At 36.3% G+C, this 25,889-nt stretch overlaps 39 non-coding genes across 39 annotated transcripts; all 39 read right to left on the bottom strand.

Moving 5' to 3' along the window:
* Positions 1 to 678: 678 nt before the first annotated feature.
* Positions 679 to 751, bottom strand: TRNAA-AGC (transfer RNA alanine (anticodon AGC)). Its single transcript has one exon. It is a non-coding gene; the product is annotated as a tRNA-Ala (tRNA).
* Positions 752 to 1,282: 531 nt separating this feature from the next.
* On the bottom strand, positions 1,283 to 1,355 carry TRNAA-AGC (transfer RNA alanine (anticodon AGC)). The gene has a single exon. It is a non-coding gene; the product is annotated as a tRNA-Ala (tRNA).
* Positions 1,356 to 1,692: 337 nt separating this feature from the next.
* TRNAA-AGC (transfer RNA alanine (anticodon AGC)) lies at positions 1,693 to 1,765 on the bottom strand. Its single transcript has one exon. It is a non-coding gene; the product is annotated as a tRNA-Ala (tRNA).
* A 765-nt stretch (positions 1,766 to 2,530) lies between these two features.
* Positions 2,531 to 2,603, bottom strand: TRNAA-AGC (transfer RNA alanine (anticodon AGC)). The gene has a single exon. It is a non-coding gene; the product is annotated as a tRNA-Ala (tRNA).
* A 229-nt stretch (positions 2,604 to 2,832) lies between these two features.
* TRNAA-AGC (transfer RNA alanine (anticodon AGC)) lies at positions 2,833 to 2,905 on the bottom strand. Its single transcript has one exon. It is a non-coding gene; the product is annotated as a tRNA-Ala (tRNA).
* A 337-nt stretch (positions 2,906 to 3,242) lies between these two features.
* Positions 3,243 to 3,315, bottom strand: TRNAA-AGC (transfer RNA alanine (anticodon AGC)). The gene has a single exon. It is a non-coding gene; the product is annotated as a tRNA-Ala (tRNA).
* A 765-nt stretch (positions 3,316 to 4,080) lies between these two features.
* TRNAA-AGC (transfer RNA alanine (anticodon AGC)) lies at positions 4,081 to 4,153 on the bottom strand. Its single transcript has one exon. It is a non-coding gene; the product is annotated as a tRNA-Ala (tRNA).
* A 531-nt stretch (positions 4,154 to 4,684) lies between these two features.
* TRNAA-AGC (transfer RNA alanine (anticodon AGC)) lies at positions 4,685 to 4,757 on the bottom strand. The gene has a single exon. It is a non-coding gene; the product is annotated as a tRNA-Ala (tRNA).
* A 337-nt stretch (positions 4,758 to 5,094) lies between these two features.
* On the bottom strand, positions 5,095 to 5,167 carry TRNAA-AGC (transfer RNA alanine (anticodon AGC)). Its single transcript has one exon. It is a non-coding gene; the product is annotated as a tRNA-Ala (tRNA).
* A 531-nt stretch (positions 5,168 to 5,698) lies between these two features.
* Positions 5,699 to 5,771, bottom strand: TRNAA-AGC (transfer RNA alanine (anticodon AGC)). Its single transcript has one exon. It is a non-coding gene; the product is annotated as a tRNA-Ala (tRNA).
* Positions 5,772 to 6,000: 229 nt separating this feature from the next.
* On the bottom strand, positions 6,001 to 6,073 carry TRNAA-AGC (transfer RNA alanine (anticodon AGC)). Its single transcript has one exon. It is a non-coding gene; the product is annotated as a tRNA-Ala (tRNA).
* A 337-nt stretch (positions 6,074 to 6,410) lies between these two features.
* On the bottom strand, positions 6,411 to 6,483 carry TRNAA-AGC (transfer RNA alanine (anticodon AGC)). Its single transcript has one exon. It is a non-coding gene; the product is annotated as a tRNA-Ala (tRNA).
* A 765-nt stretch (positions 6,484 to 7,248) lies between these two features.
* Positions 7,249 to 7,321, bottom strand: TRNAA-AGC (transfer RNA alanine (anticodon AGC)). Its single transcript has one exon. It is a non-coding gene; the product is annotated as a tRNA-Ala (tRNA).
* Positions 7,322 to 7,852: 531 nt separating this feature from the next.
* Positions 7,853 to 7,925, bottom strand: TRNAA-AGC (transfer RNA alanine (anticodon AGC)). Its single transcript has one exon. It is a non-coding gene; the product is annotated as a tRNA-Ala (tRNA).
* Positions 7,926 to 8,262: 337 nt separating this feature from the next.
* On the bottom strand, positions 8,263 to 8,335 carry TRNAA-AGC (transfer RNA alanine (anticodon AGC)). The gene has a single exon. It is a non-coding gene; the product is annotated as a tRNA-Ala (tRNA).
* Positions 8,336 to 9,470: 1,135 nt separating this feature from the next.
* On the bottom strand, positions 9,471 to 9,543 carry TRNAA-AGC (transfer RNA alanine (anticodon AGC)). Its single transcript has one exon. It is a non-coding gene; the product is annotated as a tRNA-Ala (tRNA).
* Positions 9,544 to 9,880: 337 nt separating this feature from the next.
* Positions 9,881 to 9,953, bottom strand: TRNAA-AGC (transfer RNA alanine (anticodon AGC)). The gene has a single exon. It is a non-coding gene; the product is annotated as a tRNA-Ala (tRNA).
* Positions 9,954 to 10,182: 229 nt separating this feature from the next.
* TRNAA-AGC (transfer RNA alanine (anticodon AGC)) lies at positions 10,183 to 10,255 on the bottom strand. The gene has a single exon. It is a non-coding gene; the product is annotated as a tRNA-Ala (tRNA).
* A 463-nt stretch (positions 10,256 to 10,718) lies between these two features.
* Positions 10,719 to 10,791, bottom strand: TRNAA-AGC (transfer RNA alanine (anticodon AGC)). The gene has a single exon. It is a non-coding gene; the product is annotated as a tRNA-Ala (tRNA).
* Positions 10,792 to 12,158: 1,367 nt separating this feature from the next.
* On the bottom strand, positions 12,159 to 12,231 carry TRNAA-AGC (transfer RNA alanine (anticodon AGC)). The gene has a single exon. It is a non-coding gene; the product is annotated as a tRNA-Ala (tRNA).
* A 462-nt stretch (positions 12,232 to 12,693) lies between these two features.
* Positions 12,694 to 12,766, bottom strand: TRNAA-AGC (transfer RNA alanine (anticodon AGC)). The gene has a single exon. It is a non-coding gene; the product is annotated as a tRNA-Ala (tRNA).
* A 1,367-nt stretch (positions 12,767 to 14,133) lies between these two features.
* TRNAA-AGC (transfer RNA alanine (anticodon AGC)) lies at positions 14,134 to 14,206 on the bottom strand. The gene has a single exon. It is a non-coding gene; the product is annotated as a tRNA-Ala (tRNA).
* A 754-nt stretch (positions 14,207 to 14,960) lies between these two features.
* On the bottom strand, positions 14,961 to 15,033 carry TRNAA-AGC (transfer RNA alanine (anticodon AGC)). The gene has a single exon. It is a non-coding gene; the product is annotated as a tRNA-Ala (tRNA).
* Positions 15,034 to 15,798: 765 nt separating this feature from the next.
* TRNAA-AGC (transfer RNA alanine (anticodon AGC)) lies at positions 15,799 to 15,871 on the bottom strand. The gene has a single exon. It is a non-coding gene; the product is annotated as a tRNA-Ala (tRNA).
* Positions 15,872 to 16,100: 229 nt separating this feature from the next.
* On the bottom strand, positions 16,101 to 16,173 carry TRNAA-AGC (transfer RNA alanine (anticodon AGC)). Its single transcript has one exon. It is a non-coding gene; the product is annotated as a tRNA-Ala (tRNA).
* A 337-nt stretch (positions 16,174 to 16,510) lies between these two features.
* Positions 16,511 to 16,583, bottom strand: TRNAA-AGC (transfer RNA alanine (anticodon AGC)). The gene has a single exon. It is a non-coding gene; the product is annotated as a tRNA-Ala (tRNA).
* An 872-nt stretch (positions 16,584 to 17,455) lies between these two features.
* Positions 17,456 to 17,528, bottom strand: TRNAA-AGC (transfer RNA alanine (anticodon AGC)). Its single transcript has one exon. It is a non-coding gene; the product is annotated as a tRNA-Ala (tRNA).
* Positions 17,529 to 18,059: 531 nt separating this feature from the next.
* Positions 18,060 to 18,132, bottom strand: TRNAA-AGC (transfer RNA alanine (anticodon AGC)). The gene has a single exon. It is a non-coding gene; the product is annotated as a tRNA-Ala (tRNA).
* Positions 18,133 to 18,469: 337 nt separating this feature from the next.
* On the bottom strand, positions 18,470 to 18,542 carry TRNAA-AGC (transfer RNA alanine (anticodon AGC)). The gene has a single exon. It is a non-coding gene; the product is annotated as a tRNA-Ala (tRNA).
* An 872-nt stretch (positions 18,543 to 19,414) lies between these two features.
* On the bottom strand, positions 19,415 to 19,487 carry TRNAA-AGC (transfer RNA alanine (anticodon AGC)). Its single transcript has one exon. It is a non-coding gene; the product is annotated as a tRNA-Ala (tRNA).
* A 531-nt stretch (positions 19,488 to 20,018) lies between these two features.
* TRNAA-AGC (transfer RNA alanine (anticodon AGC)) lies at positions 20,019 to 20,091 on the bottom strand. The gene has a single exon. It is a non-coding gene; the product is annotated as a tRNA-Ala (tRNA).
* Positions 20,092 to 20,428: 337 nt separating this feature from the next.
* TRNAA-AGC (transfer RNA alanine (anticodon AGC)) lies at positions 20,429 to 20,501 on the bottom strand. The gene has a single exon. It is a non-coding gene; the product is annotated as a tRNA-Ala (tRNA).
* An 872-nt stretch (positions 20,502 to 21,373) lies between these two features.
* On the bottom strand, positions 21,374 to 21,446 carry TRNAA-AGC (transfer RNA alanine (anticodon AGC)). The gene has a single exon. It is a non-coding gene; the product is annotated as a tRNA-Ala (tRNA).
* A 1,176-nt stretch (positions 21,447 to 22,622) lies between these two features.
* Positions 22,623 to 22,695, bottom strand: TRNAA-AGC (transfer RNA alanine (anticodon AGC)). The gene has a single exon. It is a non-coding gene; the product is annotated as a tRNA-Ala (tRNA).
* A 941-nt stretch (positions 22,696 to 23,636) lies between these two features.
* Positions 23,637 to 23,709, bottom strand: TRNAA-AGC (transfer RNA alanine (anticodon AGC)). Its single transcript has one exon. It is a non-coding gene; the product is annotated as a tRNA-Ala (tRNA).
* A 463-nt stretch (positions 23,710 to 24,172) lies between these two features.
* On the bottom strand, positions 24,173 to 24,245 carry TRNAA-AGC (transfer RNA alanine (anticodon AGC)). Its single transcript has one exon. It is a non-coding gene; the product is annotated as a tRNA-Ala (tRNA).
* Positions 24,246 to 24,582: 337 nt separating this feature from the next.
* TRNAA-AGC (transfer RNA alanine (anticodon AGC)) lies at positions 24,583 to 24,655 on the bottom strand. The gene has a single exon. It is a non-coding gene; the product is annotated as a tRNA-Ala (tRNA).
* A 229-nt stretch (positions 24,656 to 24,884) lies between these two features.
* Positions 24,885 to 24,957, bottom strand: TRNAA-AGC (transfer RNA alanine (anticodon AGC)). The gene has a single exon. It is a non-coding gene; the product is annotated as a tRNA-Ala (tRNA).
* Positions 24,958 to 25,420: 463 nt separating this feature from the next.
* On the bottom strand, positions 25,421 to 25,493 carry TRNAA-AGC (transfer RNA alanine (anticodon AGC)). Its single transcript has one exon. It is a non-coding gene; the product is annotated as a tRNA-Ala (tRNA).
* Between the last annotated feature and the right edge of the window lie 396 nt (positions 25,494 to 25,889).

Below are 25,889 nucleotides of genomic sequence, written 5' to 3'. Positions count from 1 at the left end.
GTAAAGTCAAATTACTTAGAATTGAACAAATTATTTTTTCTAAACAATTATTATCACAGTGACCGTAAACATTCTGTCATAATATAACTTGTAATTCAAGGGTTTGAGTCTCAAAAACAACAAGTTGTTGCATTCGACTCACTGGAGAATCCGGGTATCGATCCCGGTACCTCTCACAAGCTAAGCGAGCGCTCTACCACTTGAGCTAATTCACCGACGAGATTCACGTTTGAGCCTCCTTAAGTAAGCCTCGATGTAACGAAATTATTTTTTCTAAACAATGATTGTCACAGTGACCGTAAACATACTGATATAATACTCATTGGAATTCGAAGGTTTGAGTCTCAAATACAACGAGTTGTTGCATTCGACTCACTGGAGAATCCGGGTATCGATCCCGGTACCTCTCACATGCTAAGCGAGCGCTCTACCACTTGAGCTAATTCAACGACGATATTCACGTTTGAGCCTCCTTAAGTGAGCCTCGATGTAACGAATTTATAACCAGAAATATTCAGAATTTCAATCATATACCCGTAAAGTCAAATTACTTAGAATTGAACAAATTATTTTTTCTAAACAATTATTATCACAGTGACCGTAAACATACTGATATAATACTCCTTGTAATTCGAAGGTTTGAGTCACAAAAACAACTAGTTATTGTACACAACTCAATGGAGAATCCGGGTATTGATCCCGGTACCTCTCACATGCTAAGCGAGCGCTCTACCACTTGAGCTAATTCCCCGACGATATTCACGTTTGAGCCTCCTTAAGTGAGCCTCGATGTAACGAATTTATAATCAGAAATATTCAGAATTTCAATCATATACCCGTAAAGTCAAATTACTTAGAATTGAACAAATTATTTTTTCTAAACAATTATTATCACAGTGACCGTAAACATACTGATATAATACTTCTTGTAATTCGAAGGTTTGAGTCACAAAAACAACTAGTTATTGTACACAACTCAATGGAGAATCCGGGTATCGATCCCGGTACCTCTCACATGCTAAGCGAGCGCTCTACCACTTGAGCTAATTCAACGACGATATTCACGTTTGAGCCTCCTTAAGTGAGCCTCGATGTAACGAATTTATAACCAGAAATATTCAGAATTTCAATCATATACCCGTAAAGTCAAATTACTTAGAATTGAACAAATTATTTTTTCTAAACAATTATTATCACAGTGACCGTAAACATACTGATATAATACTCCTTGTAATTCGAAGGTTTGAGTCACAAAAACAACTAGTTATTGTACACAACTCACTGGAGAATCCGGGTATCGATCCCGGTACCTCTCACATGCTAAGCGAGCGCTCTACCACTTGAGCTAATTCCCCAACGATATTCATGTTTGAGCCTCCTTAAGTGAGTCTCGATGTAACTAATTTTTAATCAGAAATATTCAGAATTTCAATCATATGCTCGTAAAGTAAAATTACTTAGAATTGAACAAATCATTTTTTCTAAACAATTATTATCACAGTGACTGTAAACATACTGATATAATACTCCTTGTAATTCGAAGGTTTAAGTCTCAAAAACAACTAGTTGTTGCATTCGACTCGTTTTTTCTGAACAATTATTATCACAGTGACCGTAAACATACTGATATAATACTACTTGTAATTCGAAGGTTTGAGTCACAAAAACAACTAGTTATTGTACACAACTCACTGGAGAATCCGGGTATCGATCCCGGTACCTCTCACATGCTAAGCGAGCGCTCTACCACTTGAGCTAATTCCCCGACGATATTCACGTTTGAGCCTCCTTAAGTGAGCCTCGATGTAACGAATTTATAATCAGAAATATTCAGAATTTCAATCATATACCCGTAAAGTCAAATTACTTAGAATTGAACAAATTATTTTTTCTAAACAATTATTATCACAGTGACCGTAAACATTCTGTCATAATATAACTTGTAATTCAAGGGTTTGAGTCTCAAAAACAACAAGTTGTTGCATTCGACTCACTGGAGAATCCGGGTATCGATCCCGGTACCTTTCACATGCTAAGCGAGCGCTCTACCACTTGAGCTAATTCCCCGACGAGATTCACGTTTGAGCCTCCTTAAGTAAGCCTCGATGTAACGAAATTATTTTTTCTAAACAATGATTGTCACAGTGACCGTAAACATACTGATATAATACTCATTGGAATTCGAAGGTTTGAGTCTCAAATACAACGAGTTGTTGCATTCGACTCACTGGAGAATCCGGGTATCGATCCCGGTACCTCTCACATGCTAAGCGAGCGCTCTACCACTTGAGCTAATTCAACGACGATATTCACGTTTGAGCCTCCTTAAGTGAGCCTCGATGTAACGAATTTATAACCAGAAATATTCAGAATTTCAATCATATACCCGTAAAGTCAAATTACTTAGAATTGAACAAATTATTTTTTCTAAACAATTATTATCACAGTGACCGTAAACATACTGATATAATACTCCTTGTAATTCGAAGGTTTGAGTCACAAAAACAACTAGTTATTGTACACAACTCAATGGAGAATCCGGGTATCGATCCCGGTACCTCTCACATGCTAAGCGAGCGCTCTACCACTTGAGCTAATTCCCCGACGATATTCACGTTTGAGCCTCCTTAAGTGAGCCTCGATGTAACGAATTTATAATCAGAAATATTCAGAATTTCAATCATATACCCGTAAAGTCAAATTACTTAGAATTGAACAAATTATTTTTTCTAAACAATTATTATCACTGTGACCGTAAACATACTGATATAATATAACTTGTAATTCAAGGGTTTGAGTCTCAAAAACAACAAGTTGTTGCATTCAACTCACTGGAGAATCCGGGTATCGATCCCGGTACCTCTCACATGCTAAGCGAGCGCTCTACCACTTGAGCTAATTCCCCGACGATATTCATGTTTGAGCCTCCTTAAGTGAGTCTCGATGTAACTAATTTTTAATCAGAAATATTCAGAATTTCAATCATATGCTCGTAAAGTAAAATTACTTAGAATTGAACAAATCATTTTTTCTAAACAATTATTATCACAGTGACTGTAAACATACTGATATAATACTCCTTGTAATTCGAAGGTTTAAGTCTCAAAAACAACTAGTTGTTGCATTCGACTCGTTTTTTCTAAACAATTATTATCACAGTGACCGTAAACATACTGATATAATACTACTTGTAATTCGAAGGTTTGAGTCACAAAAACAACTAGTTATTGTACACAACTCAATGGAGAATCCGGGTATCGATCCCGGTACCTCTCACATGCTAAGCGAGCGCTCTACCACTTGAGCTAATTCCCCGACGATATTCACGTTTGAGCCTCCTTAAGTGAGCCTCGATGTAACGAATTTATAATCAGAAATATTCAGAATTTCAATCATATACCCGTAAAGTCAAATTACTTAGAATTGAACAAATTATTTTTTCTAAACAATTATTATCACAGTGACCGTAAACATTCTGTCATAATATAACTTGTAATTCAAGGGTTTGAGTCTCAAAAACAACAAGTTGTTGCATTCGACTCACTGGAGAATCCGGGTATCGATCCCGGTACCTCTCACAAGCTAAGCGAGCGCTCTACCACTTGAGCTAATTCACCGACGAGATTCACGTTTGAGCCTCCTTAAGTAAGCCTCGATGTAACGAAATTATTTTTTCTAAACAATGATTGTCACAGTGACCGTAAACATACTGATATAATACTCATTGGAATTCGAAGGTTTGAGTCTCAAATACAACGAGTTGTTGCATTCGACTCACTGGAGAATCCGGGTATCGATCCCGGTACCTCTCACATGCTAAGCGAGCGCTCTACCACTTGAGCTAATTCAACGACGATATTCACGTTTGAGCCTCCTTAAGTGAGCCTCGATGTAACGAATTTATAACCAGAAATATTCAGAATTTCAATCATATACCCGTAAAGTCAAATTACTTAGAATTGAACAAATTATTTTTTCTAAACAATTATTATCACAGTGACCGTAAACATACTGATATAATACTCCTTGTAATTCGAAGGTTTGAGTCACAAAAACAACTAGTTATTGTACACAACTCAATGGAGAATCCGGGTATTGATCCCGGTACCTCTCACATGCTAAGCGAGCGCTCTACCACTTGAGCTAATTCCCCGACGATATTCACGTTTGAGCCTCCTTAAGTGAGCCTCGATGTAACGAATTTATAATCAGAAATATTCAGAATTTCAATCATATACCCGTAAAGTCAAATTACTTAGAATTGAACAAATTATTTTTTCTAAACAATTATTATCACAGTGACCGTAAACATACTGATATAATACTTCTTGTAATTCGAAGGTTTGAGTCACAAAAACAACTAGTTATTGTACACAACTCAATGGAGAATCCGGGTATCGATCCCGGTACCTCTCACATGCTAAGCGAGCGCTCTACCACTTGAGCTAATTCAACGACGATATTCACGTTTGAGCCTCCTTAAGTGAGCCTCGATGTAACGAATTTATAACCAGAAATATTCAGAATTTCAATCATATACCCGTAAAGTCAAATTACTTAGAATTGAACAAATTATTTTTTCTAAACAATTATTATCACAGTGACCGTAAACATACTGATATAATACTCCTTGTAATTCGAAGGTTTGAGTCACAAAAACAACTAGTTATTGTACACAACTCACTGGAGAATCCGGGTATCGATCCCGGTACCTCTCACATGCTAAGCGAGCGCTCTACCACTTGAGCTAATTCCCCAACGATATTCATGTTTGAGCCTCCTTAAGTGAGTCTCGATGTAACTAATTTTTAATCAGAAATATTCAGAATTTCAATCATATGCTCGTAAAGTAAAATTACTTAGAATTGAACAAATCATTTTTTCTAAACAATTATTATCACAGTGACTGTAAACATACTGATATAATACTCCTTGTAATTCGAAGGTTTAAGTCTCAAAAACAACTAGTTGTTGCATTCGACTCGTTTTTTCTGAACAATTATTATCACAGTGACCGTAAACATACTGATATAATACTACTTGTAATTCGAAGGTTTGAGTCACAAAAACAACTAGTTATTGTACACAACTCAATGGAGAATCCGGGTATCGATCCCGGTACCTCTCACATGCTAAGCGAGCGCTCTACCACTTGAGCTAATTCCCCGATGATTTTCACGTTTGAGCCTCCTTAAGTGAGCCTCGATGTAACGAATTTATAATCAGAAATATTCAGAATTTCAATCATATACCCGTAAAGTCAAATTACTTAGAATTGAACAAATTATTTTTTCTAAACAATTATTATCACAGTGACCGTAAACATACTGATATAATACTCCTTGTAATTCGAAGGTTTGAGTCACAAAAACAACTAGTTATTGTACACAACTCAATGGAGAATCCGGGTATCGATCCCGGTACCTCTCACATGCTAAGCGAGCGCTCTACCACTTGAGCTAATTCAACGACGATATTCACGTTTGAGCCTCCTTAAGTGAGCCTCGATGTAACGAATTTATAACCAGAAATATTCAGAATTTCAATCATATACCCGTAAAGTCAAATTACTTAGAATTGAACAAATTATTTTTTCTAAACAATTATTATCACAGTGACCGTAAACATACTGATATAATACTCCTTGTAATTCGAAGGTTTGAGTCACAAAAACAACTAGTTATTGTACACAACTCAATGGAGAATCCGGGTATCGATCCCGGTACCTCTCACATGCTAAGCGAGCGCTCTACCACTTGAGCTAATTCCCCGACGATATTCACGTTTGAGCCTCCTTAAGTGAGCCTCGATGTAACGAATTTATAATCAGAAATATTCAGAATTTCAATCATATACCCGTAAAGTCAAATTACTTAGAATTGAACAAATTATTTTTTCTAAACAATTATTATCACTGTGACCGTAAACATACTGATATAATATAACTTGTAATTCAAGGGTTTGAGTCTCAAAAACAACAAGTTGTTGCATTCAACTCACTGGAGAATCCGGGTATCGATCCCGGTACCTCTCACATGCTAAGCGAGCGCTCTACCACTTGAGCTAATTCCCCGACGATATTCATGTTTGAGCCTCCTTAAGTGAGTCTCGATGTAACTAATTTTTAATCAGAAATATTCAGAATTTCAATCATATGCTCGTAAAGTAAAATTACTTAGAATTGAACAAATCATTTTTTCTAAACAATTATTATCACAGTGACTGTAAACATACTGATATAATACTCCTTGTAATTCGAAGGTTTAAGTCTCAAAAACAACTAGTTGTTGCATTCGACTCGTTTTTTCTAAACAATTATTATCACAGTGACCGTAAACATACTGATATAATACTACTTGTAATTCGAAGGTTTGAGTCACAAAAACAACTAGTTATTGTACACAACTCAATGGAGAATCCGGGTATCGATCCCGGTACCTCTCACATGCTAAGCGAGCGCTCTACCACTTGAGCTAATTCCCCGACGATATTCACGTTTGAGCCTCCTTAAGTGAGCCTCGATGTAACGAATTTATAATCAGAAATATTCAGAATTTCAATCATATACCCGTAAAGTCAAATTACTTAGAATTGAACAAATTATTTTTTCTAAACAATTATTATCACAGTGACCGTAAACATTCTGTCATAATATAACTTGTAATTCAAGGGTTTGAGTCTCAAAAACAACAAGTTGTTGCATTCGACTCACTGGAGAATCCGGGTATCGATCCCGGTACCTCTCACAAGCTAAGCGAGCGCTCTACCACTTGAGCTAATTCACCGACGAGATTCACGTTTGAGCCTCCTTAAGTAAGCCTCGATGTAACGAAATTATTTTTTCTAAACAATGATTGTCACAGTGACCGTAAACATACTGATATAATACTCATTGGAATTCGAAGGTTTGAGTCTCAAATACAACGAGTTGTTGCATTCGACTCACTGGAGAATCCGGGTATCGATCCCGGTACCTCTCACATGCTAAGCGAGCGCTCTACCACTTGAGCTAATTCAACGACGATATTCACGTTTGAGCCTCCTTAAGTGAGCCTCGATGTAACGAATTTATAACCAGAAATATTCAGAATTTCAATCATATACCCGTAAAGTCAAATTACTTAGAATTGAACAAATTATTTTTTCTAAACAATTATTATCACAGTGACCGTAAACATACTGATATAATACTCCTTGTAATTCGAAGGTTTGAGTCACAAAAACAACTAGTTATTGTACACAACTCAATGGAGAATCCGGGTATTGATCCCGGTACCTCTCACATGCTAAGCGAGCGCTCTACCACTTGAGCTAATTCCCCGACGATATTCACGTTTGAGCCTCCTTAAGTGAGCCTCGATGTAACGAATTTATAATCAGAAATATTCAGAATTTCAATCATATACCCGTAAAGTCAAATTACTTAGAATTGAACAAATTATTTTTTCTAAACAATTATTATCACAGTGACCGTAAACATACTGATATAATACTTCTTGTAATTCGAAGGTTTGAGTCACAAAAACAACTAGTTATTGTACACAACTCAATGGAGAATCCGGGTATCGATCCCGGTACCTCTCACATGCTAAGCGAGCGCTCTACCACTTGAGCTAATTCAACGACGATATTCACGTTTGAGCCTCCTTAAGTGAGCCTCGATGTAACGAATTTATAACCAGAAATATTCAGAATTTCAATCATATACCCGTAAAGTCAAATTACTTAGAATTGAACAAATTATTTTTTCTAAACAATTATTATCACAGTGACCGTAAACATACTGATATAATACTCCTTGTAATTCGAAGGTTTGAGTCACAAAAACAACTAGTTATTGTACACAACTCACTGGAGAATCCGGGTATCGATCCCGGTACCTCTCACATGCTAAGCGAGCGCTCTACCACTTGAGCTAATTCCCCAACGATATTCATGTTTGAGCCTCCTTAAGTGAGTCTCGATGTAACTAATTTTTAATCAGAAATATTCAGAATTTCAATCATATGCTCGTAAAGTAAAATTACTTAGAATTGAACAAATCATTTTTTCTAAACAATTATTATCACAGTGACTGTAAACATACTGATATAATACTCCTTGTAATTCGAAGGTTTAAGTCTCAAAAACAACTAGTTGTTGCATTCGACTCGTTTTTTCTGAACAATTATTATCACAGTGACCGTAAACATACTGATATAATACTACTTGTAATTCGAAGGTTTGAGTCACAAAAACAACTAGTTATTGTACACAACTCAATGGAGAATCCGGGTATCGATCCCGGTACCTCTCACATGCTAAGCGAGCGCTCTACCACTTGAGCTAATTCCCCGATGATTTTCACGTTTGAGCCTCCTTAAGTGAGCCTCGATGTAACGAATTTATAATCAGAAATATTCAGAATTTCAATCATATACCCGTAAAGTCAAATTACTTAGAATTGAACAAATTATTTTTTCTAAACAATTATTATCACAGTGACCGTAAACATACTGATATAATACTCCTTGTAATTCGAAGGTTTGAGTCACAAAAACAACTAGTTATTGTACACAACTCAATGGAGAATCCGGGTATCGATCCCGGTACCTCTCACATGCTAAGCGAGCGCTCTACCACTTGAGCTAATTCAACGACGATATTCACGTTTGAGCCTCCTTAAGTGAGCCTCGAGGTAACGAATTTATAACCAGAAATATTCAGAATTTCAATCATATACCCGTAAAGTCAAATTACTTAGAATTGAACAAATTATTTTTTCTAAACAATTATTATCACAGTGACCGTAAACATACTGATATAATACTCCTTGTAATTCGAAGGTTTGAGTCACAAAAACAACTAGTTATTGTACACAACTCAATGGAGAATCCGGGTATCGATCCCGGTACCTCTCACATGCTAAGCGAGCGCTCTACCACTTGAGCTAATTCAACGACGATATTCACGTTTGAGCCTCCTTAAGTGAGCCTCGAGGTAACGAATTTATAACCAGAAATATTCAGAATTTCAATCATATACCCGTAAAGTCAAATTACTTAGAATTGAACAAATTATTTTTTCTAAACAATTATTATCACAGTGACCGTAAACATACTGATATAATACTCCTTGTAATTCGAAGGTTTGAGTCACAAAAACAACTAGTTATTGTACACAACTCAATGGAGAATCCGGGTATCGATCCCGGTACCTCTCACATGCTAAGCGAGCGCTCTACCACTTGAGCTAATTCAACGACGATATTCACGTTTGAGCCTCCTTAAGTGAGCCTCGAGGTAACGAATTTATAACCAGAAATATTCAGAATTTCAATCATATACCCGTAAAGTCAAATTACTTAGAATTGAACAAATTATTTTTTCTAAACAATTATTATCACAGTGACCGTAAACATACTGATATAATATAACTTGTAATTCAAGGGTTTGAGTCTCAAAAACAACAAGTTGTTGCATTCAACTCACTGGAGAATCCGGGTATCGATCCCGGTACCTCTCACATGCTAAGCGAGCGCTCTACCACTTGAGCTAATTCCCCGACGATATTCATGTTTGAGCCTCCTTAAGTGAGTCTCGATGTAACTAATTTTTAATCAGAAATATTCAGAATTTCAATCATATGCTCGTAAAGTAAAATTACTTAGAATTGAACAAATCATTTTTTCTAAACAATTATTATCACAGTGACTGTAAACATACTGATATAATACTCCTTGTAATTCGAAGGTTTAAGTCTCAAAAACAACTAGTTGTTGCATTCGACTCGTTTTTTCTGAACAATTATTATCACAGTGACCGTAAACATACTGATATAATACTACTTGTAATTCGAAGGTTTGAGTCACAAAAACAACTAGTTATTGTACACAACTCAATGGAGAATCCGGGTATCGATCCCGGTACCTCTCACATGCTAAGCGAGCGCTCTACCACTTGAGCTAATTCCCCGACGATATTCACGTTTGAGCCTCCTTAAGTGAGCCTCGATGTAACGAATTTATAATCAGAAATATTCAGAATTTCAATCATATACCCGTAAAGTCAAATTACTTAGAATTGAACAAATTATTTTTTCTAAACAATTATTATCACAGTGACCGTAAACATTCTGTCATAATATAACTTGTAATTCAAGGGTTTGAGTCTCAAAAACAACAAGTTGTTGCATTCGACTCACTGGAGAATCCGGGTATCGATCCCGGTACCTCTCACATGCTAAGCGAGCGCTCTACCACTTGAGCTAATTCCCCGACGAGATTCACGTTTGAGCCTCCTTAAGTAAGCCTCGATGTTACGAAATTATTTTTTCTAAACAATGATTGTCACAGTGACCGTAAACATACTGATATAATACTCATTGGAATTCGAAGGTTTGAGTCTCAAATACAACGAGTTGTTGCATTCGACTCACTGGAGAATCCGGGTATCGATCCCGGTACCTCTCACATGCTAAGCGAGCGCTCTACCACTTGAGCTAATTCAACGACGATATTCACGTTTGAGCCTCCTTAAGTGAGCCTCGATGTAACGAATTTATAACCAGATATATTCAGAATTTCAATCATATACCCGTAAAGTCAAATTACTTAGAATTGAACAAATTATTTTTTCTAAACAATTATTATCACAGTGACCGTAAACATACTGATATAATACTCCTTGTAATTCGAAGGTTTGAGTCACAAAAACAACTAGTTATTGTACACAACTCAATGGAGAATCCGGGTATCGATCCCGGTACCTCTCACATGCTAAGCGAGCGCTCTACCACTTGAGCTAATTCCCCGACGATATTCACGTTTGAGCCTCCTTATGTGAGCCTCGATGTAACGAATTTATAATCAGAAATATTCAGAATTTCAATCATATACCCGTAAAGTAAAATTACTTAGAATTGAACAAATTATTTTTTCTAAACAATTATTATCACAGTGACCGTAAACATACTGATATAATATAACTTGTAATTCAAGGGTTTGAGTCTCAAAAACAACAAGTTGTTGCATTCAACTCACTGGAGAATCCGGATATCGATCCCGTTACCTCTCACATGCTAAGCGAGCGCTCTACCACTTGAGCTAATTCCCTGATGATTTTTATGTTTGAGCCTCCTTAAATGAGCCTCGATGTAACGAATTTATAATCAGAAATATTCAGAATTTCAATCATATGCTCGTAAAGTAAAATTACTTAGAATTGAACAAATGATTGTTTTCTAAACAATTATTATCACAGTGACCGTAAACATTCTGTCATAATATAACTTGTAATTCAAGGGTTTGAGTCTCAAAAACAACAAGTTGTTGCATTCAACTCACTGGCGAATCCGGGTATCGATCCCGGTACCTTTCACATGCTAAGCGAACTACCACTTCAGCTAATTCCCCGACTATATTCTCGTTTGAGCCTCCTTAAGTGAGTCTCGATGTAACTAATTTATTTTTTCTAAACAATGATTATCACAGTGACCGTAAACATACTGATATAATACTACTTGTAATTCGAAGGTTTGAGTCTCAAAAACAACTAGTTATTGAACACAACTCAATGGAGAATCCGGATATCGATCGCGGTACCTCTCACATGCTAAGCGAGCGCTCTACCACTTGAGCTAATTCCCCGACGATATTCATGTTTGAGCCTCCTTAAGTGAGTCTCGATGTAACTAATTTACAATCAGAAATATTCAGAATTTCAATCATATGCCCGTAAAGTAAAATTACTTAGAATTGAACGAATCATTTTTTTTAAACAATTATTATCACAGTGAACGTAAACATACTGTCATAATATAACTGGTAATTCAAGGGTTTGAGTCTCAAAAACAACAAGTTGTTGCATTCGACTCACTGCAGAATCCGAGTATCGATCCCGGTACCTCTCACGTGCTAAGCGAGCGCTCTACCACTTGAGCTAATTCCCTGACGATATTCACGTTTGAGCCTCCTTAAGAGAGCCTCGATGTAACAAATTTATAACCAGAAATATTCAGAATTTCAATCATATGCTCGTAAAGTCAAATTACTTAGAATTGAACAAATTATTGTTTTCTAAACAATTATTATCACAGTGACCGTAAACATTCTGTCATAATATAACTTGTAATTCAAGGGTTTGAGTCTCAAAAACAACAAGTTGTTGCATTCGACTCACTGGAGAATCCGGGTATCGATCCCGGTACCTCTCACATGCTAAGCGAGCGCTCTACCACTTGAGCTAATTCCCCGACGAGATTCAAGTTTGAGCCTCCTTAAGTAAGCCTCGATGTAACGAAATTATTTTTTCTAAACAATGATTGTCACAGTGACCGTAAACATACTGATATAATACTCATTGGAATTCGAAGGTTGAGTCTCAAATACAACGAGTTGTTGCATTCGACTCACTGGAGAATCCGGGTATCGATCCCGGTACCTCTCACATGCTAAGCGAGCGCTCTACCACTTGAGCTAATTCAACGACGATATTCACGTTTGAGCCTCCTTAAGTGAGCCTCGATGTAACGAATTTATAACCAGAAATATTCAGAATTTCAATCATATACCCGTAAAGTCAAATTACTTAGAATTGAACAAATTATTTTTTCTAAACAATTATTATCACAGTGACCGTAAACATACTGATATAATACTCCTTGTAATTCGAAGGTTTGAGTCACAAAAACAACTAGTTATTGTACACAACTCAATGGAGAATCCGGGTATCGATCCCGGTACCTCTCACATGCTAAGCGAGCGCTCTACCACTTGAGCTAATTCCCCGACGATATTCACGTTTGAGCCTCCTTATGTGAGCCTCGATGTAACGAATTTATAATCAGAAATATTCAGAATTTCAATCATATACCCGTAAAGTAAAATTACTTAGAATTGAACAAATTATTTTTTCTAAACAATTATTATCACAGTGACCGTAAACATACTGATATAATATAACTTGTAATTCAAGGGTTTGAGTCTCAAAAACAACAAGTTGTTGCATTCAACTCACTGGAGAATCCGGATATCGATCCCGTTACCTCTCACATGCTAAGCGAGCGCTCTACCACTTGAGCTAATTCCCTGATGATTTTTATGTTTGAGCCTCCTTAAATGAGCCTCGATGTAACGAATTTATAATCAGAAATATTCAGAATTTCAATCATATGCTCGTAAAATAAAATTACTTAGAATTGAACAAATGATTGTTTTCTAAACAATTATTATCACAGTGACCGTAAACATTCTGTCATAATATAACTTGTAATTCAAGGGTTTGAGTCTCAAAAACAACAAGTTGTTGCATTCAACTCACTGGCGAATCCGGGTATCGATCCCGGTACCTTTCACATGCTAAGCGAACTACCACTTCAGCTAATTCCCCGACTATATTCTCGTTTGAGCCTCCTTAAGTGAGTCTCGATGTAACTAATTTATTTTTTCTAAACAATGATTATCACAGTGACCGTAAACATACTGATATAATACTACTTGTAATTCGAAGGTTTGAGTCTCAAAAACAACTAGTTATTGAACACAACTCAATGGAGAATCCGGATATCGATCGCGGTACCTCTCACATGCTAAGCGAGCGCTCTACCACTTGAGCTAATTCCCCGACGATATTCATGTTTGAGCCTCCTTAAGTGAGTCTCGATGTAACTAATTTACAATCAGAAATATTCAGAATTTCAATCATATGCCCGTAAAGTAAAATTACTTAGAATTGAACGAATCATTTTTTTTAAACAATTATTATCACAGTGAACGTAAACATACTGTCATAATATAACTGGTAATTCAAGGGTTTGAGTCTCAAAAACAACAAGTTGTTGCATTCGACTCACTGCAGAATCCGAGTATCGATCCCGGTACCTCTCACGTGCTAAGCGAGCGCTCTACCACTTGAGCTAATTCCCTGACGATATTCACGTTTGAGCCTCCTTAAGAGAGCCTCGATGTAACAAATTTATAACCAGAAATATTCAGAATTTCAATCATATGCTCGTAAAGTCAAATTACTTAGAATTGAACAAATTATTGTTTTCTAAACAATTATTATCACAGTGACCGTAAACATTCTGTCATAATATAACTTGTAATTCAAGGGTTTGAGTCTCAAAAACAATAAGTTGTTGCATTCGACTCACTGGAGAATCCGGGTATCGATCCCGGTACCTCTCACATGCTAAGCGAGCGCTCTACCACTTGAGCTAATTCCCCGACGAGATTCAAGTTTGAGCCTCCTTAAGTAAGCCTCGATGTAACGAAATTATTTTTTCTAAACAATGATTGTCACAGTGACCGTAAACATACTGATATAATACTCATTGGAATTCGAAGGTTGAGTCTCAAATACAACGAGTTGTTGCATTCGACTCACTGGAGAATCCGGGTATCGATCCCGGTACCTCTCACATGCTAAGCGAGCGCTCTACCACTTGAGCTAATTCAACGACGATATTCACGTTTGAGCCTCCTTAAGTGAGCCTCGATGTAACGAATTTATAATCAGAAATATTCAGAATTTCAATCATATACCCGTAAAGTCAAATTACTTAGAATTGAACAAATTATTTTTTCTAAACAATTATTATCACAGTGACCGTAAACATACTGATATAATACTCCTTGTAATTCGAAGGTTTGAGTCACAAAAACAACTAGTTATTGTCTCGATGTAACTAATTTTTAATCAGAAATATTCAGAATTTCAATCATATGCTCGTAAAGTAAAATTACTTAGAATTGAACAAATCATTTTTTCTAAACAATTATTATCACAGTGACTGTACACATACTGATATAATACTCCTTGTAATTCGAAGGTTTAAGTCTCAAAAACAACTAGTTGTTGCATTCGACTCGTTTTTTCTAAACAATTATTATCACAGTGACCGTAAACATACTGATATAATACTACTTGTAATTCGAAGGTTTGAGTCACAAAAACAACTAGTTATTGTACACAACTCAATGGAGAATCCGGGTATCGATCCCGGTACCTCTCACATGCTAAGCGAGCGCTCTACCACTTGAGCTAATTCCCCGACGATATTCACGTTTGAGCCTCCTTAAGTGAGCCTCGATGTAACGAATTTATAATCAGAAATATTCAGAATTTCAATCATATATCCGTAAAGTCAAATTACTTAGAATTGAACAAATTATTTTTTCTAAACAATTATTATCACAGTGACCGTAAACATTCTGTCATAATATAACTTGTAATTCAAGGGTTTGAGTCTCAAAAACAACAAGTTGTTGCATTCGACTCACTGGAGAATCCGGGTATCGATCCCGGTACCTTTCACATGCTAAGCGAGCGCTCTACCACTTGAGCTAATTCCCCGACGAGATTCACGTTTGAGCCTCCTTAAGTAAGCCTCGATGTAACGAAATTATTTTTTCTAAACAATGATTGTCACAGTCACCGTAAACATACTGATATAATACTCATTGGAATTCGAAGGTTTGAGTCTCAAATACAACGAGTTGTTGCATTCGACTCACTGGAGAATCCGGGTATCGATCCCGGTACCTCTCACATGCTAAGCGAGCGCTCTACCACTTGAGCTAATTCAACGACGATATTCACGTTTGAGCCTCCTTAAGTGAGCCTCGATGTAACGAATTTATAACCAGAAATATTCAGAATTTCAATCATATACCCGTAAAGTCAAATTACTTAGAATTGAACAAATTATTTTTTCTAAACAATTATTATCACAGTGACCGTAAACATACTGATATAATACTCCTTGTAATTCGAATGTTTGAGTCACAAAAACAACTAGTTATTGTACACAACTCAATGGAGAATCCGGGTATCGATCCCGGTACCTCTCACATGCTAAGCGAGCGCTCTACCACTTGAGCTAATTCCCCGACGATATTCACGTTTGAGCCTCCTTAAGTGAGCCTCGATGTAACGAATTTATAATCAGAAATATTCAGAATTTCAATCATATACCCGTAAAGTCAAATTACTTAGAATTGAACAAATTATTTTTTCTAAACAATTATTATCACAGTGACCGTAAACATTCTGTCATAATATAACTTGTAATTCAAGGGTTTGAGTCTCAAAAACAACAAGTTGTTGCATTCGACTCACTGGAGAATCCGGGTATCGATCCCGGTACCTCTCACATGCTAAGCGAGCGCTCTACCACTTGAGCTAATTCCCCAACGATATTCTTGTTTGAGCCTCCTTAAGTGAGTCTCGATGTAACTAATTTTTAATCAGAAATATTCAGAATTTCAATCATATGCTCGTAAAGTAAAATTACTTAGAATTGAACAAATCATTTTTTCTAAACAATTATTATCACAGTGACTGTAAACATACTGATATAATACTCCTTGTAATTCGAAGGTTTAAGTCTCAAAAACAACTAGTTGTTGCATTCGACTCGTTTTTTCTAAACAATTATTATCACAGTGACCGTAAACATACTGATATAATACTACTTGTAATTCGAAGGTTTGAGTCACAAAAACAACTAGTTATTGTACACAACTCAATGGAGAATCCGGGTATCGATCCCGGTACCTCTCACATGCTAAGCGAGCGCTCTACCACTTGAGCTAATTCCCCGACGATATTCACGTTTGAGCCTCCTTAAGTGAGCCTCGATGTAACGAATTTATAATCAGAAATATTCAGAATTTCAATCATATACCCGTAAAGTCAAATTACTTAGAATTGAACAAATTATTTTTTCTAAACAATTATTATCACTGTGACCGTAAACATACTGATATAATATAACTTGTAATTCAAGGGTTTGAGTCTCAAAAACAACAAGTTGTTGCACTCAACTCACTGGAGAATCCGGGTATCGATCCCGGTACCTCTCACATGCTTAGCGAGCGCTCTACCACTTGAGCTAATTCCCCGACGATATTCACGTTTGAGCCTCCTTAAGTGAGCCTCGATGTAACGAAATTATTTTTTCTAAACAATGATTGTCACAGTGACCGTAAACATACTGATATAATACTACTTGTAATTCGAAGGTTTGAGTCTCAAAAATAACTAGTTATTGTACACAACACAATGGAGAATCCGGGTATCGATCCCGGTACCTCTCACATGCTAAGCGAGCGCTCTATCACTTGAGCTAATTCCCCGATGATATTCACGTTTAGCCTCTTTAAGTGAGCCTCGATGTAACGAATTTATAATCAGAAATATTCAGAATTTCAATCATATGCTCGTAAAGTAAAATTACTTAGAATTGAACAAATCATTTTTTCTAAACAATTATTATCACAGTGACTGTAAACATACTGATATAATACTCCTTGTAATTCGAAGGTTTAAGTCTCAAAAACAACTAGTTGTTGCATTCGACTCGTTTTTTCTAAATAATTATTATCACAGTGACCGTAAACATACTGATATAATACTACTTGTAATTCGAAGGTTTGAGTCACAAAAACAACTAGTTATTGTACACAACTCAATGGAGAATCCGGGTATCGATCCCGGTACCTCTCACATGCTAAGCGAGCGCTCTACCACTTGAGCTAATTCCCCGATGATTTTCACGTTTGAGCCTCCTTAAGTGAGCCTCGATGTAACGAATTTATAATCAGAAATATTCAGAATTTCAATCATATACCCGTATAGTCAAATTACTTAGAATTGAACAAATTATTTTTTCTAAACAATTATTATCACAGTGACCGTAAACATACTGATATAATACTCCTTGTAATTCGAAGGTTTGAGTCACAAAAACAACTAGTTATTGTACACAACTCAATGGAGAATCCGGGTATCGATCCCGGTACCTCTCACATGCTAAGCGAGCGCTCTACCACTTGAGCTAATTCAACGACGATATTCACGTTTGAGCCTCCTTAAGTGAGCCTCGAGGTAACGAATTTATAACCAGAAATATTCAGAATTTCAATCATATACCCGTAAAGTCAAATTACTTAGAATTGAACAAATTATTTTTTCTAAACAATTATTATCACAGTGACCGTAAACATACTGATATAATACTCCTTGTAATTCGAAGGTTTGAGTCACAAAAACAACTAGTTATTGTACACAACTCACTGGAGAATCCGGGTATCGATCCCGGTACCTCTCACATGCTAAGCGAGCGCTCTACCACTTGAGCTAATTCCCCGACAATATTCATGTTTGAGCCTCCTTAAGTGAGTCTCGATGTAACTAATTTTTAATCAGAAATATTCAGAATTTCAATCATATGCTCGTAAAGTAAAATTACTTAGAATTGAACAAATCATTTTTTCTAAACAATTATTATCACAGTGACTGTAAACATACTGATATAATACTCCTTGTAATTCGAAGGTTTAAGTCTCAAAAACAACTAGTTGTTGCATTCGACTCGTTTTTTCTAAACAATTATTATCACAGTGACCGTAAACATACTGATATAATACTACTTGTAATTCGAAGGTTTGAGTCACAAAAACAACTAGTTATTGTACACAACTCAATGGAGAATCCGGGTATCGATCCCGGTACCTCTCACATGCTAAGCGAGCGCTCTACCACTTGAGCTAATTCCCCGACGATATTCACGTTTGAGCCTCCTTAAGTGAGCCTCGATGTAACGAATTTATAATCAGAAATATTCAGAATTTCAATCATATACCCGTAAAGTCAAATTACTTAGAATTGAACAAATTATTTTTTCTAAACAATTATTATCACTGTGACCGTAAACATACTGATATAATATAACTTGTAATTCAAGGGTTTGAGTCTCAAAAACAACAAGTTGTTGCACTCAACTCACTGGAGAATCCGGGTATCGATCCCGGTACCTCTCACATGCTTAGCGAGCGCTCTACCACTTGAGCTAATTCCCCGACGATATTCACGTTTGAGCCTCCTTAAGTGAGCCTCGATGTAACGAAATTATTTTTTCTAAACAATGATTGTCACAGTGACCGTAAACATACTGATATAATACTACTTGTAATTCGAAGGTTTGAGTCTCAAAAATAACTAGTTATTGTACACAACTCAATGGAGAATCCGGGTATCGATCCCGGTACCTCTCACATGCTAAGCGAGCGCTCTATCACTTGAGCTAATTCCCCGATGATATTCACGTTTAGCCTCTTTAAGTGAGCCTCGATGTAACGAATTTATAATCAGAAATATTCAGAATTTCAATCATATGCTCGTAAAGTAAAATTACTTAGAATTGAACAAATCATTTTTTCTAAACAATTATTATCACAGTGACTGTAAACATACTGATATAATACTCCTTGTAATTCGAAGGTTTAAGTCTCAAAAACAACTAGTTGTTGCATTCGACTCGTTTTTTCTAAATAATTATTATCACAGTGACCGTAAACATACTGATATAATACTACTTGTAATTCGAAGGTTTGAGTCACAAAAACAACTAGTTATTGTACACAACTCAATGGAGAATCCGGGTATCGATCCCGGTACCTCTCACATGCTAAGCGAGCGCTCTACCACTTGAGCTAATTCCCCGATGATTTTCACGTTTGAGCCTCCTTAAGTGAGCCTCGATGTAACGAATTTATAATCAGAAATATTCAGAATTTCAATCATATACCCGTAAAGTCAAATTACTTAGAATTGAACAAATTATTTTTTCTAAACAATTATTATCACAGTGACCGTAAACATACTGATATAATACTCCTTGTAATTCGAAGGTTTGAGTCACAAAAACAACTAGTTATTGTACACAACTCAATGGAGAATCCGGGTATCGATCCCGGTACCTCTCACATGCTAAGCGAGCGCTCTACCACTTGAGCTAATTCAACGACGATATTCACGTTTGAGCCTCCTTAAGTGAGCCTCGAGGTAACGAATTTATAACCAGAAATATTCAGAATTTCAATCATATACCCGTAAAGTCAAATTACTTAGAATTGAACAAATTATTTTTTCTAAACAATTATTATCACAGTGACCGTAAACATACTGATATAATACTCCTTGTAATTCGAAGGTTTGAGTCACAAAAACAACTAGTTATTGTACACAACTCACTGGAGAATCCGGGTATCGATCCCGGTACCTCTCACATGCTAAGCGAGCGCTCTACCACTTGAGCTAATTCCCCGACAATATTCATGTTTGAGCCTCCTTAAGTGAGTCTCGATGTAACTAATTTTTAATCAGAAATATTCAGAATTTCAATCATATGCTCGTAAAGTAAAATTACTTAGAATTGAACAAATCATTTTTTCTAAACAATTATTATCACAGTGACTGTAAACATACTGATATAATACTCCTTGTAATTCGAAGGTTTAAGTCTCAAAAACAACTAGTTGTTGCATTCGACTCGTTTTTTCTAAACAATTATTATCACAGTGACCGTAAACATACTGATATAATACTACTTGTAATTCGAAGGTTTGAGTCACAAAAACAACTAGTTATTGTACACAACTCAATGGAGAATCCGGGTATCGATCCCGGTACCTCTCACATGCTAAGCGAGCGCTCTACCACTTGAGCTAATTCCCCGACGATATTCACGTTTGAGCCTCCTTAAGTGAGCCTCGATGTAACGAATTTATAATCAGAAATATTCAGAATTTCAATCATATACCCGTAAAGTCAAATTACTTAGAATTGAACAAATTATTTTTTCTAAACAATTATTATCACTGTGACCGTAAACATACTGATATAAAATAACTTGTAATTCAAGGGTTTGAGTCTCAAAAACAACAAGTTGTTGCACTCAACTCACTGGAGAATCCGGGTATCGATCCCGGTACCTCTCACATGCTTAGCGAGCGCTCTACCACTTGAGCTAATTCCCCGACGATATTCACGTTTGAGCCTCCTTAAGTGAGCCTCGATGTAACGAAATTATTTTTTCTAAACAATGATTGTCACAGTGACCGTAAACATACTGATATAATACTACTTGTAATTCGAAGGTTTGAGTCTCAAAAATAACTAGTTATTGTACACAACTCAATGGAGAATCCGGGTATCGATCCCGGTACCTCTCACATGCTAAGCGAGCGCTCTATCACTTGAGCTAATTCCCCGATGATATTCACGTTTAGCCTCTTTAAGTGAGCCTCGATGTAACGAATTTATAATCAGAAATATTCAGAATTTCAATCATATGCTCGTAAAGTAAAATTACTTAGAATTGAACAAATCGTTTTTTCTAAATAATTATTATCACAGTGACTGTAAACATACTGATATAATACTCCTTGTAATTCGAAGGTTTAAGTCTCAAAAACAACTAGTTGTTGCATTCGACTCGTTTTTTCTAAATAATTATTATCACAGTGACCGTAAACATACTGATATAATACTACTTGTAATTCGAAGGTTTGAGTCACAAAAACAACTAGTTATTGTACACAACTCAATGGAGAATCCGGGTATCGATCCCGGTACCTCTCACATGCTAAGCGAGCGCTCTACCACTTGAGCTAATTCCCCGATGATTTTCACGTTTGAGCCTCCTTAAGTGAGCCTCGATGTAACGAATTTATAATCAGAAATATTCAGAATTTCAATCATATGCTCGTAAAGGAAAATTACTTAGAATTGAACAAATCATTTTTTCTAAACAATTATTATCACAGTGACCGTAACCATACTGTCATAATATAACTTGTAATTCGAAGGTTTGAGTCTCAAAAACAAGAAGTTGTTGCATTCGACTCACTGGAGAATCCGGGTATCGATCCAGGTACCTCTCACATGCTAAGCTAGTGCTCTACCACTTGCGCTAATTCCCCGACAATATTCACGTTTGAGCCTCCTTAAGAGAGCCTCGATGTAACGAATTTATTTTTTTTAAACAATGATTATCACAGTGACTGTAAACATACTGATATAATAGTACTTGTAATTCGAAGGTTTGAGTCTCAAAAACAACTTGTTATTGTACACAACTCAATGGAGAATCCGGGTATCGATCCCTATACATCTCACATGCTAAGCGAGCGCTCTACCACTTGAGCTAATTCCCCGACGATATTCATGTTTGAGCCTCCTTAAGTGAGTCTCGATGTAACTAATTTTTAATCAGAAATATTCAGAATTTCAATCATATGCTCGTAAAGTAAAATTACTTAGAATTGATCAAATTATTGTTTTCTAAACAATTATTATCACAGTGACCGTAAACATTCTGTCATAATATAACTTGTAATTCAAGGGTTTGAGTCTCAAAAACAACAAGTTGTTGCATTCGACTCACTGGAGAATCCGGGTATCGATCCCGGTACCTATTACATGCTAAGCGAGCGCTCTACCACTTGAGCTAATTCCCCGATGATATTCACGTTAGAGCCTCCTTAAGTGAGCCTCGATGTAACGAATTTATAATCAGAAATATTCAGAATTTCAATCATATGCTCGTAAAGTAAAATTACTTAGAATTGAACAAATCATTTTTTCTAAACAATTATTATCACAGTGACTGTAAACATACTGATATAATACTCCTTGTAATTCGAAGGTTTAAGTCTCAAAAACAACTAGTTGTTGCATTCGACTCGTTTTTTCTAAATAATTATTATCACAGTGACCGTAAACATACTGATATAATACTACTTGTAATTCGAAGGTTTGAGTCTCAAAAATAACTAGTTATTGTACACAACTCAATGGAGAATCCGGGTATCGATCCCGGTACCTCTCACATGCTAAGCGAGCGCTCTACCACTTGAGCTAATTCCCCGATGATATTCACGTTTAGCCTCTTTAAGTGAGCCTCGATGTAACGAATTTATAATCAGAAATATTCAGAATTTCAATCACATGCTCGTAAAGTAAAATTACTTAGAATTGAACAAATCATTTTTTCTAAACAATTATTATCACAGTGACTGTAAACATACTGATATAATACTCCTTGTAATTCGAAGGTTTAAGACTCAAAAACAACTAGTTGTTGCATTCGACTCGTTTTTTCTAAACAATTATTATCACAGTGACCGTAAACATACTGATATAATACTACTTGTAATTCGAAGGTTTGAGTCTCAAAAACAACTATTTATTGTACACAACTCAATGGAGAATCCGAGTATCGATCCCAGTACCTCTCACATGCTAAGCGAGCGCTCTACCACTTGAGCTAATTCCTAGACGATATTCACGTTTGAGCCTCCTTAAGTGAGCCTCGATGTAACGAATTTATAATCAGAAATATTCAGAATTTCAATCATATACTCGTAAAGTCAAATTACTTAGAATTGAACAAATCATTTTTTCTAAACAATTATTATCACAGTGACCGTAAACATACTGTCGTAATATAACTTGTAATTCGAGGGTTTGAGTCTCAAAAACATCTAGTTGTTGCATTCAACTCACTGGAGAATCCGGGTATCGATCCTGGTACCTCTCACATGCTAAGCGAGCGCTCTACCACTTGAGCTAATTCCCCGATGATATTCATGTTTGAGCCTCCTTAAGTGAGTCTCGATGTAACTAATTTTTAATCAGAAATATTCAGAATTTCAATCATATGCTCGTAAAGTAAAATTACTTAGAATTGAACAAATTATTGTTTTCTAAACAATTATTATCACAGTGACCGTAAACATTCTGTCATAATATAACTTGTAATTCAAGGGTTTGGGTCTCAAAAACAACAAGTTGTTGCATTCGACTCACTGGAGAATCCGGGTATCGATCCCGGTACCTCTCACATGCTAAGCGAGCGCTCTACCACTTGAGCTAATTCCCCGACGAGATTCACGTTTGAGCCTCCTTAAGTAAGCCTCGATGTAACGAAATTATTTTTTCTAAACAATGATTGTCACAGTGACCGTAAACATACTGATATAATACTCATTGGAATTCGAAGGTTTGAGTCTCAAATACAACGAGTTGTTGCATTCGACTCACTGGAGAATCCGGGTATCGATCCCGGTACCTCTCACATGCTGAGCGAGCGCTCTACCACTTGAGCTAATTCCCCGACGATATTGACGTTTGAGCCTCCTTAAGTGAGCCTCGATGTAACGAATTTATAATCAGAAATATTCAGAATTTCAATCATATACCCGTAAAGTCAAATTACTTAGAATTGAACAAATTATTTTTTCTAAACAATTATTATCACAGTGACCGTAAACATACTGATATAATATAACTTGTAATTCAAGGGTTTGAGTCTCAAAAACAACAAGTTGTTGCATTCAACTCACTGGAGAATCCGGGTATCGATCCCGGTACCTCTCACATGCTAAGCGAGCGCTCTACCACTTGAGCTAATTCCCCGACGATATTCATGTTTGAGCCTCCTTAAGTGAGTCTCGATGTAACTAATTTTTAATCAGAAATATTCAGAATTTCAATCATATGCTCGTAAAGTAAAATTACTTAGAATTGAACAAATCATTTTTTCTAAACAATTATTATCACAGTGACTGTAAACATACTGATATAATACTCCTTGTAATTCGAAGGTTTAAGTCTCAAAAACAACTAGTTGTTGCATTCGACTCGTTTTTTCTGAACAATTATTATCACAGTGACCGTAAACATACTGATATAATACTACTTGTAATTCGAAGGTTTGAGTCACAAAAACAACTAGTTATTGTACACAACTCAATGGAGAATCCGGGTATCGATCCCGGTACCTCTCACATGCTAAGCGAGCGCTCTACCACTTGAGCTAATTCCCCGACGATATTCACGTTTGAGCCTCCTTAAGTGAGCCTCGATGTAACGAATTTATAATCAGAAATATTCAGAATTTCAATCATATACCCGTAAAGTCAAATTACTTAGAATTGAACAAATTATTTTTTCTAAACAATTATTATCACAGTGACCGTAAACATTCTGTCATAATATAACTTGTAATTCAAGGGTTTGAGTCTCAAAAACAACAAGTTGTTGCATTCGACTCACTGGAGAATCCGGGTATCGATCCCGGTACCTCTCACATGCTAAGCGAGCGCTCTACCACTTGAGCTAATTCCCCGACGAGATTCACGTTTGAGCCTCCTTAAGTAAGCCTCGATGTAACGAAATTATTTTTTCTAAACAATGATTGTCACAGTGACCGTAAACATACTGATATAATACTCATTGGAATTCGAAGGTTTGAGTCTCAAATACAACGAGTTGTTGCATTCGACTCACTGGAGAATCCGGGTATCGATCCCGGTACCTCTCACATGCTAAGCGAGCGCTCTACCACTTGAGCTAATTCAACGACGATATTCACGTTTGAGCCTCCTTAAGTGAGCCTCGATGTAACGAATTTATAACCAGAAATATTCAGAATTTCAATCATATACCCGTAAAGTCAAATTACTTAGAATTGAACAAATTATTTTTTCTAAACAATTATTATCACAGTGACCGTAAACATACTGATATAATACTCCTTGTAATTCGAAGGTTTGAGTCACAAAAACAACTAGTTATTGTACACAACTCAATGGAGAATCCGGGTATCGATCCCGGTACCTCTCACATGCTAAGCGAGCGCTCTACCACTTGAGCTAATTCCCCGACGATATTCACGTTTGAGCCTCCTTATGTGAGCCTCGATGTAACGAATTTATAATCAGAAATATTCAGAATTTCAATCATATACCCGTAAAGTAAAATTACTTAGAATTGAACAAATTATTTTTTCTAAACAATTATTATCACAGTGACCGTAAACATACTGATATAATATAACTTGTAATTCAAGGGTTTGAGTCTCAAAAACAACAAGTTGTTGCATTCAACTCACTGGAGAATCCGGATATCGATCCCGTTACCTCTCACATGCTAAGCGAGCGCTCTACCACTTGAGCTAATTCCCTGATGATTTTTATGTTTGAGCCTCCTTAAATGAGCCTCGATGTAACGAATTTATAATCAGAAATATTCAGAATTTCAATCATATGCTCGTAAAGT

Source organism: Saccoglossus kowalevskii, chromosome 7 (assembly GCF_978046115.1).
Source record: "Saccoglossus kowalevskii chromosome 7, keSacKowa6.1, whole genome shotgun sequence".
Taxonomy (NCBI): domain Eukaryota; kingdom Metazoa; phylum Hemichordata; class Enteropneusta; family Harrimaniidae; genus Saccoglossus; species Saccoglossus kowalevskii.
Note: the sequence above shows the minus strand (reverse complement) of the source record. Positions and strands in the feature narration are given on the sequence as shown.